This window comes from Narcine bancroftii, chromosome 2 (assembly GCF_036971445.1).
Source record: "Narcine bancroftii isolate sNarBan1 chromosome 2, sNarBan1.hap1, whole genome shotgun sequence".
Lineage (NCBI taxonomy): Eukaryota > Metazoa > Chordata > Chondrichthyes > Torpediniformes > Narcinidae > Narcine > Narcine bancroftii.
The window spans coordinates 142,569,293-142,582,357 of record NC_091470.1 but is presented as its reverse complement, the minus strand read 5'-3'; the positions used below and the strand labels follow the sequence as shown (position 1 = coordinate 142,582,357).

Below are 13,065 nucleotides of genomic sequence, written 5' to 3'. Positions count from 1 at the left end.
TTGTGCATTTAAGCAGTACGGGCTTGTGGACTGGAAGGGCCTGTTACTGTGCTGTATGTCTGAATTTAAAATAAGTATCACTACTCCAAGTCAAACATTATTTTATCACTGAAATGATTCATGCCTTTGATGTATTACCATCTATTTATCACTGTCTCCATCCATATTTTCATACATCTATCGACCTCATTATTCTATCCATCACCACATTGCATTATCTATCCAACTTCCTCTACATCAATCTATCCACCTCCTTTAACCACCAATGTTTATCCATCAATCCATCCATTTGTCTGCCTGCCTCTATCTGCTCATGCATCCACCTATTTACATACTCAGTGTGGGTTTTTCACCAGCTCAATAGAGATTGTTGCATCTGACACTTTGCACATGAACATCTGTACAATTTATTATCTTGGAGCATAATTTTTGGAAAGTGGAATTTTATGCCATGCTTTGGATTAATTAACTCAATGAAAGTTTATTTTTATAATAATGGTTTCCATGTAAATAATGAGTAAAACAACTTGAAATTAAGTAAGAATGGAAGTTTCTCTCTGGTCTTTTCACAAAGACATAAGGGTGTTTATTTTCAAACAGAGAGATGTCTTTTATCTACACACAAAGAATGCATGATTAATTGAAACAAGCAGGCAAAGGTTTGGGGCTCATGTTCTATTGATTTCTATTTGATTTGAATGGAATTAAACCATTTTTAGCTGATATAGTTGATTGCTATAATCTTCTTTCAATTTACTTGTCTTGGCCCTTCAGGTGGCATTAATGTCGAAAAAAGAAATCTTCATGGCATTTCACAATCTCAGAAAAGATTATTTAATTTCAGGAGTTTATCTCCACAGTCAAAAGCACTTAAAACATATTTGAAACTCCACAGCCAGCTAACTACTGTGCTTTATGACCGTTGCAATACATATACAAAACAAAAACAACATTCAAAAATCTACGTGAATTATCTTTGTTTCAGTTAAGTCAAGTTTACAACTGATTGTACAAGTACAACTAGACGAAACTGTTCTCCGGTCCTTGGTGCAAAACACTCAGACATAACACACGTACAGACAAACAATACTTATGCAGGACAAGTATTCATCTATACAAATAAGTAAATAAATATTGTTTTGTGGTCATACTGTGTCACAGCGAGAGAAAAAAGTAGTCTGACTCAAGTGGCGTCCAGTTGGAAAACTGTTTACTTGTTCACAGGTGCACGTTTTAAACATTCCTCCCAGGAACCCCTGTGTACCACGGGGTGGAAATTATGTCATCTTCCGGCCTTCCGGTTTCTGACATCAGCGGTTCACCCGCGACTTTCTGAGCCAGTTTGATCTGTGCTTAGGCGAGCCGCCACATGACACCCCCCCCTCCCCAAAACTGGCAATGGAAGGCAAAATGTCTGGCGCCTGCTCTGGTTGTTTAGGTGGGCATCCTCGCTTTTGCGGTGCAGGCACTGTTACTGGTCAGTTGAGGTCGAAGTGGGCTGGTTTGAGGCTGTCGATGGTGAATGTCTGCTGATGTCCAGGGCATAAGTCTTTCTGTTGTGGCATACCACTTTGAATGGCCCCTTCAGCACTGCAAGTTCTTAGCCACAAAGAGTGTCATAGTGTCATGGCGGGACATTGGAATCGGGGCCAGTTTACCGAACCACACACGAAGTTTATTGTGGACCACTGAAGGATGCATCTTCCTGCCCTCGGAGCAGGCAGGGCTTAGGTTCGTCTGGCAACACCAACATGTCACTCATTAAAGCTGATGGTGAGCGGTCAACTAGGCTGTCCTTGTGCAGGAACCATGCCGCTTGTTCGTGACAGGAGAGACCGAACATCCGGAGGAGGAGGGCTTTAAGAAGCTCATACTTGTTGTTAGCTGGTGGCTGACGCAAGAAATCAATCACACAACCTGCTGTCTCCTGGTTGAGATGCTCACCACATGATAGTTCTTGATGGTGCCTGCAACTATCTGCCTGGCTTAGAACTGTGCCTCAGCTTGTTCGAACCAGGCCGCTGGCTGAGTCGTCTAAAAGGAAGGCAGTTTGTGGGAGACTGCGAGGCCGCATTGTCCATGCTGGATCCAAAATCTGTTGGGCCCATCAGGTCACCAATATGGTCACACTGTATCATAGACATGCATGTTTTAAACGTAATTTACAGGAACCTCTGCCTCAGGTGAAAAATTATGTTGCCTTTCGGCCCACTGTTCACCCCAGAGTCAGAGCCCTCCTAATTGCTGATGTCAGCAGTTCACCCATTACTTTCGGATGGTTAATATGAGCAGTTCCTTTGGTTGTTCAGCATTCTCACTCCCCGTGGGAAGAAACTGTTCCTCTACTTGGTGGTGCTGGTTCTGATTCTCCTGTATCTTTTTCCTGATGGGAGCAGCTGAAAGATGCTGTGGGAGGGGTAGAAGGGGTCCTCAATGATTTTGCGCACCCTCTTCAGACAACGATCCCTGTAGAACACGTTGATGTGAGGGAGACTCCAGTGATCCTCTCTGCCACTCTTATGGTCCTGTGGATTGACCTTCGATTCGTTTCTCTGCAGCATCTGTACCACACAGTGATGCAACTGGCCAGGATGCTCTCGTTAGTGCTCCTATAGAAGGTTGACATAATGGTGGCTGTTAACCTTGCCCGTATCTGTCTTCTCAGCAAGTGCAGTCACTTTTGCGCCTTCTTGACATATGAGGAGATGTTGAATATCCATGACAGGTCACCATTTAAGTGACCTATAGTAAATATAGTTAAGTAATGGACAGGAAGAAAAGCTCTGTGCTGGACAAATTCAGTGGCTTAGGCAGCATCTGTGGAGCCAAACGGACAGTCCACATTTCAGGTTGAGACCCTGCATGAAATCCCAACCCAAAAAGTCGACCACCTCTCTGCTTCTATAGATGCTGCCTGATGCACTGAGTTCGTCCTGCAGCCAATCCAAGACCATTGGCCTACCACTAGCCTATCCAAGAAGTGTACACACAGTGTATTCCAGTCTGAGGCAGGAAGACACACCTTTAAACCACAGAACACTACAGCACAGAAAAGAGACAATTCCGAACTTGTAGCTTGAGCAGTGGGACCACTAGTCCCACTGACCTGCACCCTCCAGACCTCTCACATCCACGTACCCATTTAATTTATTTTTAAAATTTAAGAGTGAGCCTGCATTTACCATGTCAGGTGTTACTGAGTGAAAAAGTTCCCCCTAATGTTTCCCCAAAACCTTTCTCCTTTCACCTTAAACTCAATGCTTGTATTTATCTCCTAATCTAAATGCCTACTTGCATTTACTCTGCCTGTACCCTTCATAATTTTGTTAACTATCAAATCTCCACTCATTCTTCTACGGTCTAAGGAATAAAGTCCTAGCCTGTTTTAATTTTCTCCTGTAACTCGGTTCCTGAAGACTCAACAACATTCTAGAAAATCTTCTCTGCACTCTTTCAATCTTACTGATATACTTCCTGCAGTTTGGTGACCAAACGCCACACAATTCTCCAAATTTGGCCTCACCAATGTCTTACACAATCTCACCATTAATCCCAATTCCTGTACTCAATACTTTGATTAAAGAAGGTCAAGATGCTAAAAACATTCTTCATAACCCTGTCGACCTGTGACACCCCTTTCAGGAAATTATGTGTCTGAATTACCAGATCCATTTGTTCCATCACACTCCTCAGTGCCCTACCATTTACTGTGTATGTCCTACCTTGGTTTGTCCTTCCAAAATGCAACACCTCCCACTTTTCTGTATTATATTCCACCTGCCATTTTCTGTCCCATTTTTTCAGTTGGTCCAGATCCTCCTGCAATCTTTGAGAGCCTTCCTTGCTGTCCATAACACCTTCAATCTTAGTGTCATCAGCAAATTTGCTGATCTAATTTCCCACATTATCATCCAGATCATTGGTATGGACGTCAAACAACAATGGTCCCAGCACCAATCCCTGAGGCCACACCACTCGTCACAGGCCTCCAGTCTGAGAAGCAATCATCCACTATCACTCTCTGTCTTCTCCCATTCAGCCAATTTCAAATCCAGTTTACCACCCCTCCTTCTGAACTAGCCTCCTATGTGGGACCTTGTCAAAGGCCTTACTAAAGTCCATGTAGACAATGACAACAGTCTTTCCTTCATCTACTTCCTTGATAACCTCCTTGAAAAGCTCTATAACATTCGTTAAGCATGACCTACCACGAACAAAGCCATATTTCACTTTCCAATACTTTTAAGTATTTATAGAGACCTATAAGAGAAAGGAAATGTTTGAGATTCATTTAAATTTTAATACCAACATTTGGTAAATATCAACTGGAATAGAACTCTGAATCAACTGCCAAGTTATAGCAATACATTTTCTGGCTATTGCTAAAGCAATCTGAACAAATTTTACTTGATACATATTCAGTTTTAATTTAGGTTTAATCCTTCTAATATCTCCAAGAAAAAAATAACATTGGATCCAGTGGGAATCTTATTCCAGCTATTTGTTCTAATAGTTGATAATGAATTTATCGCCATATCCATTGTACAATGTGCATATGTGCCAAAATTCCTACTTGGTGTTGGTGTTCAGTCCATCCTTCTTGTCAGGTTAGAAATGTGGAATGATTGTATTTGATGTTGTTAATGCACAGCCAAGCTGGCAATCTTTCTGACTTAATGAAATATCTGGAAAAGAATCCATTTACAGCCTCCAGCTATCAGTGACAATTTATCTACATACTGTGATCAAACCAAACAAGGACAGGAAATCCATTCATCACTATTGAAACAGACAGCACTTCCTCTTTACAGAAAGGGGACCCTAATGGAATTAGATTAACCAGTTATCTGCCAAGGTATTTCTGTAAATGACATTGACACGTGGCTTGTGATTATGTAATTGAGTCTGTTTCACTTTAAAGAAAAAAAAATTCAGTATGGAATAATTAATTTTCTTGTTCTAAATTGTGCACTGAAAATTAAAAACCATTCAATATTCTTAGTTGTGAGCTTGTGGTGTTCAGGAATGAGATTCATCTCATCACCATTATTAAAAGATTAACCTTAGAATTGTTGGCAGATTCATTTATTTTCTGCTCTCTCACCTTGCTATGGAAATGCACATTCTTACAATAACAAAGGCCAAAATCATTTAAGTCTTTCTACAGCAATGTGAATCCCAAATGCTGAAAAATAAATTTAAATCAAAATAAAGTCATTTAATTTTTTTTCTCCTGGTATTCATTTATTTCCCCTTTGTTTTTTTATTTTCTCTCTGCCTAGTCTGTGGAATTACAGAATGGTTATAGTAGATAAAGAAACAATTCCATCCATTCAGTCCATGATAGCTCTACGTAAGAAGGAAGGAAGGATAAGGGGAGACATCAGGAGTAAGTTTTTTTTAAACACACAGAAAGTTGAGGGTGTCTGGAATGTATTGCTAGGGGTAATGGTGGAGGCTAGAACAATAGGGGCAATTAAGAAACTCTCATGGATGATAGAAAGGTAGAGAGCTAGGAGGTAGGGAGGGTTTAGTTTTTGGGTAAATGTAGGTCGGCACAACATCGTGGGGTGTAATGTCTGCAATCCAGTTAATTTCTGACCCTGCCCCTTACCCAAAATTGAGTATTGTTTTCCTTTCTATTATTTATCCAGCTCATTTTTGAATGTTCCCATTGAACCTGCGTCCACTTCTCTCTTCAGCATTGCATTTTGGATCCTCATCAGCACTCTGCAAAAACAAATCTTTTCCTTGTGTTAACTTTGTTTCATTTTCCAGTCACCTTTATTTTTAATTCTCTTGCCCCGGTTTGTAATCCTTCTCCAATCCTCCTGCTCTCTCTCCAGAATCTTCTGTGTGGGGGCCAAAATGATGCAGAATATACGAGCTGTGACCAGCCTGTAATAGTTCAGCATGATGGCCTCATGCTTTTGCAATACCTCCACTTACATATTCCTTAAGGTTTCTGAAGCACCCTCTCACCCTGCACTCCCACTTCCAGTCAGCAGTGTGCATTTCCCTCAGAATTCTCTGCTCTTGTATACTTCAGTAAAAACACAATGCTGGAGAAACTCAGCAGGTCAAACAGTGTACTTTATGTAGCAAAGATAAAGCTACAGAACCAATGTTTCGGGCTTGAGACCTTCATCAAGATATCAAAAATTATAGGCAGCTGCCCAAATAAAATGTTGAGAGGTGGAGAGGCAGGGGGAGGAACATGATCGCAAAGGCAGGAGGTAACAGGCCAATGAGGGAGGGAGGGCACACCAGCAAGCAGGGGGAGGATTGATAGCTCTGTGAATGGAGAGGGAAGGTGGTGGAGAGCTGCAGGAAAGAAGAGAAAAGGGAAGGGAGGGAGAATGGAGAGCAGATGAGCAGGAATGGGAGAAGTCAATGTTAATGCCATCTGGTTGGAGAGTGCCTAGATGGAAAATCAAGTGATGCTCTTCCATTTTACAGGTGGTCTTGGTGGGATAGTGCATGAGGACATGGACAGACGTGAGCAAGGGAGTGGGGCATGGAATTGAAATGGTTGGCCCTGGGAGTTCCCTGTCACTGATGCAGACAGAACGAAGGTGCTCACCAAAGGATCTTCCAGTCTACGCCCTTCTCTCTGATATAGAAAAGGGTCCCACCAAGACCACCTGTAATTGGAAGAGCAACACATGATTAGATGCGATTTTTGGCACATATCTTCATTTTTCTCATACCTTGATGAAGGGCTCAAATCCGAAATAATGGTTATGTATCTTTATCTTTGCTGTATAAAGTGGACTGTTTGACCTGCTGAGTTTCTCCAGCATTGCGATTTTATTCACACTCAACATATCTTGATGCATCTTTCCTCCTTGACTTTAGTACAAACAGGGTGACAATTGAATTGTGGAAGAGGATCTGGTTTATCATGTAGAGAATCTCGTCTGTCATATGACACTACCAGCAAGTACCTGTCGGAAGTCATATCACATGCCAATCATGGTGGGATTCCACCCACCCATTGGTTCACACCTGACTATTGGCCATTTAATCACCAGTGATTATCTGGGCTTGACCCTCCAGCTTACTCTACTTTAAAATCCACCACGTGGAGTAGCTCTTTCTCTTTTGATCTACAAGCCTGAGACAAACCCTGCTCCACTCCAGGTCACAAACTATGGACAACAGTGGAGGAGTCATTAGTAAGGTGTGCACTACACAGGGATCGGGGCTGTTGTATATTGTTATAGTGTGGTAGATAGCATCTGAGCCATGCTTACATTAGATGAGGAATGGCAGGTAGCATATTCTAGTCCTTGGTTGTGATACAAGCCTGTATAAACAGTTGCTGGTATCAATAATCACATCCCATATGACTGGGTTGTAGTGTGCTTGTATATGTATAAGGAGTTGCTAGAATTGGTAGTGTTAAGTGCGATATACAGTGTTGTGAGATTGAGAGCACCAGCATGTGTTATCCCTTTTGCGATCCCCTTGCTTGTGTTCAATAAAGATCCTTCCTGTGTTCAGCCTGTGGCCAGACTCCTTGCTTTTTGAACTGACCAAACCTTTCCCTTCCCACACAATTTATGGTCTTTGTTGGGCCAGTTGTGATGACAAGCAAATCTATTTCACGCTAAAATGTAAATGAAGTTGAATAATACCCTGTCATTAGTCAGGGTAATAAAAAGCAATTGAAAGTTTTCCAGAAACTTTGACTCCAATATTCCACAGGAGCCAGAATCGAGGAGAGGGCAAGCCACTCCTTCTACAGAATTTCTCATGTCCATGGTGGCTCCCATTTTGCAGCCAGTTGTCACATCTCATCTGGAGGAGCGAAATGAAGTACAACAGCAAAGCGCAAGTGTAGCCATCAACCGTTGCTCATTTACTGGCACTGCAGATGCACACAGTTCGGATTCTAGGATATTCTTGGCAGATCTATTATAGAACATAGAACGGTACATCATGGGAAGACTTTTCAGCCTGCATGTCTGTACTGAACATGATGTTCAAATCAAGTCGAAGCTGCTGTTAGTTCCTGAAAGATAACCTTCCAATAACATCTTAATCATGTGCCTATCTAAAAGACTCTTAAACATTATTTTTGTATCTGCTTCCACTATTACTCCTGGCAGCTGATTCCAGGCACCCACCACTCTCTGTGCACATTTTCCCTTTTCTTTCTGCCCTCTTTCATTCCTCCCTCACTCTATCCCTCCTCCCTCTCTCCCACTTCCCCTCTCCCACTTCCCCTCCCCCCTTATTTCTCTTCCCATCTCCTCCTTTCTTTCACCCTCTCCCCCTCCCCTATCTCCCCCTCACCTCTATCCTCTCTTTCTTCCTCCCCCTTTCTCTCCCCATCTCTCTCTCTGTCTCTCTCTCCTCCTCCTCCTCCTCCTCCCCCTTTCTCCCTTCCCCAACTCTCCCTCTGGCTGAAGCTGCTGCATTTTTACAAGCAGGTTGGGAAGAAAGGTGAAACTTTACTCTTTCTCTCAAAGTGAATCTGATGGATGGCTTTCATTCCAAGTTTATAGTCCATTTATTGATTGAGGTCACTGCTGACCTTTCCCGAGGGACAGTGCACATTCAAATTCTGGCACTCTTCCAAGTAGAACACAGTAATAAAGCAACTTCAGTGTGCTGTCTTGACAACAAGAGAACACACCACTCACCAGCATCATATCAATAGAGACCTAAGCTTATACATAGTGTGAGGAGGCCACAAAGCCCCTATGAATCTGCTACATCATTCAATGAGATCATGGCTGATCTTTCACATGGAACACCGTTTCTCTCCCCTGTAACCATATTCCCTCCCCACCCCCATTCTGAAATCTACAATATCTGGATTGAACGTGATGACTGTGTCTCCAGAGTACAAGCAAAACCACCTTTAAAGAAAACCTATTTCTCTGCTCCATATCTCCATATCCACCGATCACCCTCTGTTACTATCCTCCTCCCACACCTGGCTCCACCTGCCCACATTCCCTCTCTGATCCAGTTCCATTTATCACCTCCCAGTCACTATCTTTCTGTTCCCCTCTCCCCACTTTGTCCTGTTTTCCCATTGAGGGACATTAGTGAACCAGATGAGTTTTATCCAATCACTAGGGAAAGATGAGCCTTTAATTTCACATGTATTAAGTTGTTTGAATGTTGTCGATGTACATTCAAACTCAGATCTCTGATCAATAATCTAGGCATCTTGTCCAATAGTTTAACTGATATATGCTGGATAGACTTAACAGGGCAGACAGCAGCTGCGGAGAGAGAACACTCAAGATCAAGATGGTTTTCATATGTACCAAGATTCTCTGATAGAGGCTGCCTTGCAAGCAGACCAGAAGACATCTCATACTTAAGACACCGTAGAAAACTGTAGAGCTACAGAGAGAGAGATCAGCTGGTGCAGAGAAAAGACAACATAAATGTACTCTTTTGGAGTTCATTCAAAAGTCTGATAATGGCAGGAAAGAAAGTCCTTGAAACTGGTGATGTGTGAAATATTGGAGTATTGATATGATTCATCTGAGTGGAAAATTGTCATCTTCTACTCAAACAGGACAAGATCCCCTCCTGGAACTGGCCATCCAAGACTCTCATATGTACCAACAGTATCTGTGTTATGTCTGGTTGAGTTTCCATGTGTTTTGCACCAATGACTGGAGAACGCTGTTTCGTCGGGTTGAACTTGTGCAATCTGACGACAATAGACTTTATTTGACTTGATATATCACTTTATGACATAGAATAACGGATCCTGCGCAGAGATAAATGCTGGCTCTCCGAGAAATCCTGTTCCACCACGTAACTTATCCACACAACATTCCCGTCAACTCCTCCATGATTCTACCAGTTACCCACACATTAGGGGAAATTTTGGATAATTAACCCACTGACCTGCATGTCCTTGGGGATGTGAAAAGGAAACCAGAATGGCTGTTCATTTCCAGCACTGTCAGGCCCTGTTTATGCCATTGATGTCCATGCCAAGGAAATGGTGAAGATCTGCCTCAGTGGAACAGAATGTGGGCAGGTGTAAATACCACCACAATAAGTGGTATAGTGGCTGGGACAGCTGCCTCACAGCTCCAGTCACCTGGATTTGACCCTGACTGCATGGAGTTTTCATGGTCTCCCTGTCACTACTTGAGTTCCCCCTAGATGCTCTGGTTTCCTTCACATCCCCAAGGACGTGCGGGTCAGAGGGTTAATTATTCACAATTGTCCCTAATGTGTGGGTAACTGATAGAATTTTGGAGGAGTTGATGTGTAGATAGGTTACAGGATGGAATGGGATTTCTCAGAGAACCAGCGTTTATCAATGGGTAGAATACCTTATAAGGTAATATGCCAAGTCAAGTTTATAGTCATCTGATTGCACAAGCATAACTGGATGAAACTACGTTCTCTAGTCCTTGGTGTCCATGCAGACACACAACTAGACATAACACTGATACAGACAAACAATACATATGCAGGACAAGTATTTCATCTATACAAATAAATATTGTTTTGAACATACAAGAGTCTCGGATGGTTAGTGTGAGCAGCTCCTTTGGTCGTTCAGCATTCTCACTGCCCGTGGGAAGAAGCTATTCCTCAGCCTGGTGGAGCTGGCTGTGATCCTTCTGGAATATTTCCAGCATTGTTGGTGTAGGGTTTGACACTTCAAGAACATGTCCAAGTACATTCTCCAGCAAGTCTGGAGGGTATTAAATTCCCACCTTTATCTCTCCTTACTCAGCTCTGAATGACAACAAAATTCAATGCTATCTCACAAACATACTTGAGAGATAACTCTGAATGTTAATCAGGAGAAGAACTTCTCTTGGGGACAAAAGCTCATCTTGAACTTGGGAGTTAAGTTAAATGGAGTTTCTGGTTCAGGAAAGGTTAATTGGCTGTGTAACATTGATGGTGGAAATAGCAGAGCCTGTGCAAATCCTTTGCCTGCTCAGGCCACAGAGGACTCGGGTTATGCAGTGGTTTGTTCATGATTTATTTTCACACCTCATTGCTTCAATTTTATGTCACTCTGTAGCATGTGATTTACAAGTTGTCTGGGTCTCAAGAATGTTCCCTGTAAATGTACGAGGAATCTGGCTGTGCAAAGTGCCAGGTAATGGATTTATTAGCCTCTAACACAATGTCACAGTGATGTGAGGAGCTTCACAGAGAACAAGGTCATTCCAATTCAGATTGAAGTGTTTCAATCTGAACCCCCAGATTTTAATCTGATCTTTGGTCAGCATGGGAGGATGTCAGAGAGTTATACAACATGGAAACAAGCCTTGCGACCCAATTAATCCATGCCTACCTAAGCGAGTCTCATATGCCTGCCCTGCCTGTGTACCATATCTTTCTCAGCCTCTCCTACCCATATATCTGACCAAATATATTTTGAATGTTGTAATTGAACCCACTTTTTCAGTCCCCTCCCCAGATACAGATCACCCTCTGAGAGAAAAAGGTGCTCCTCAGGTTCCCCCCTCTCATGTTAAACATTTGCCCTCTGGTTCTAAGAATCATCTACAGTGTGGGAAAAACTATGAACATTCACTTTATTCATGCACCTTAGGATTTTATATACTTTTATATGGCCGTCCCTCCAAAACTAGGGTCACAGTTTTAGAAGGAGGAAGCCATTCTGTCTGAGATGAGGAGAAATGTCTTTACACAGGGAATTGTGAACTTGTTGAATTTCCTGCCACAGAAAATTGTTGAGGCTGCTTCATTAGTTCAAAATGGAGTTGGATGTGGTTTTTTTAGCTAAAGGGATCAAGGAAAGAAAGAAAGCAAGAATAGGGGACTGGGGGCACCCAGTCAGCCATGGTTGCATTGAATGGTGGTGCAGGCTTAAAGGGCTGAATGACTTTCTGCCCTCATTTTGTGTGAATCTATGATTGTAGCCTCTTTTGCTTAAGCAAAACTCATAGTAAGTCCTATCCATTAGGAGCTGAAGGTCTGGGGAGCGTTGGGAAATGCCTGTGGTTGGTGGTGGTGGGGATTCGACCTGGCATCTGATGGGGAGGGGTGGTGGTTGGTGTTGGGGACATTATTGGATGATATTGGCAAGTGGTTGAATATTTGGGTAAGTTGGCTAATTTAAGGAACTGATCTGGAACTAGTAGTGAAGGGTGGCAAGGGAAATGATCCAGGGCTCATCTCAACATGAGATGAGTTGTGGTCTGTAGGTGAAAGCTAACAGAGCAAATGAACTTGAGAATAATTTTATGTCAGGTGAAGTCCTGCTATGATGTGAATGGCCCACGTTGTTTACGAACATGCCAACTAATTCTGATGTTTCTGTGTGCCTTCTTATCAACAGCAAATCGCACAACCTGCACACAAAAGATTAGTTTACTCACATTTCTTCTTTATAAGGTACCTTCTCCTCCACAGCAAATAAAAATTTCAGTGCATATGTACATTGTACAATGTGTATGACAATAAACGCGTTATCATTGTCAAAGATCCATCTGAGGTTAAACACCAGCTACCTTCTTCAGTGTAGTGCAGAAAAGGTTTTGTTATGAGGCAGACTTCTGAGCCAATTCTTGTTCAATATTTGGTAGCTATACAGATGGTCTTTGGAGATTAGGATGAGTTCAGGTGGTCACTTAAACTCATTTTGGCAAAAGTGCAGAGATGGGGTATCTAGTTCCCAGGGTCTAGGGTCAATTAAAAAAAAAATATTTAGGCATACAACATACAACTTCCGGACAATGAGCTAATGCCACCCAAATACCCCAATTAACCACAACCCCAGTACAATTTGAAGGATGGGAGGAAACTGGAGTACCTGGTGAAAACCCACGCGGGCGCGGGAGAACATACAAACCCCTTTCAGATGGCACTGACTTTGAACTCAGGTCAACGGCGCTGTGACAGGGTTGCACAAACTGCTACGCTAACCATACCACCAGTGGGTTTGATCGGTGAACATTGATTCCTAGTGTTGAAACGATGAAAGGCAGCCTAGTTTAGTTTTTGGTTTGAGTATTAGTTGCACTTGGCCTTCAATTCTCACCTTATGCCATCCTGTTTATTTGCTGACCCTCTCTTTCATGGCATATTCCA

General features: G+C 42.5%; 1 protein-coding gene across 14 annotated transcripts in view; it reads left to right on the top strand.

Moving 5' to 3' along the window:
- Positions 1-13,065, top strand: part of LOC138754289 (trypsin-3-like) — a 101,723-nt gene that overhangs the window by 14,589 nt on the left and 74,069 nt on the right. The window lies entirely within an intron of this gene.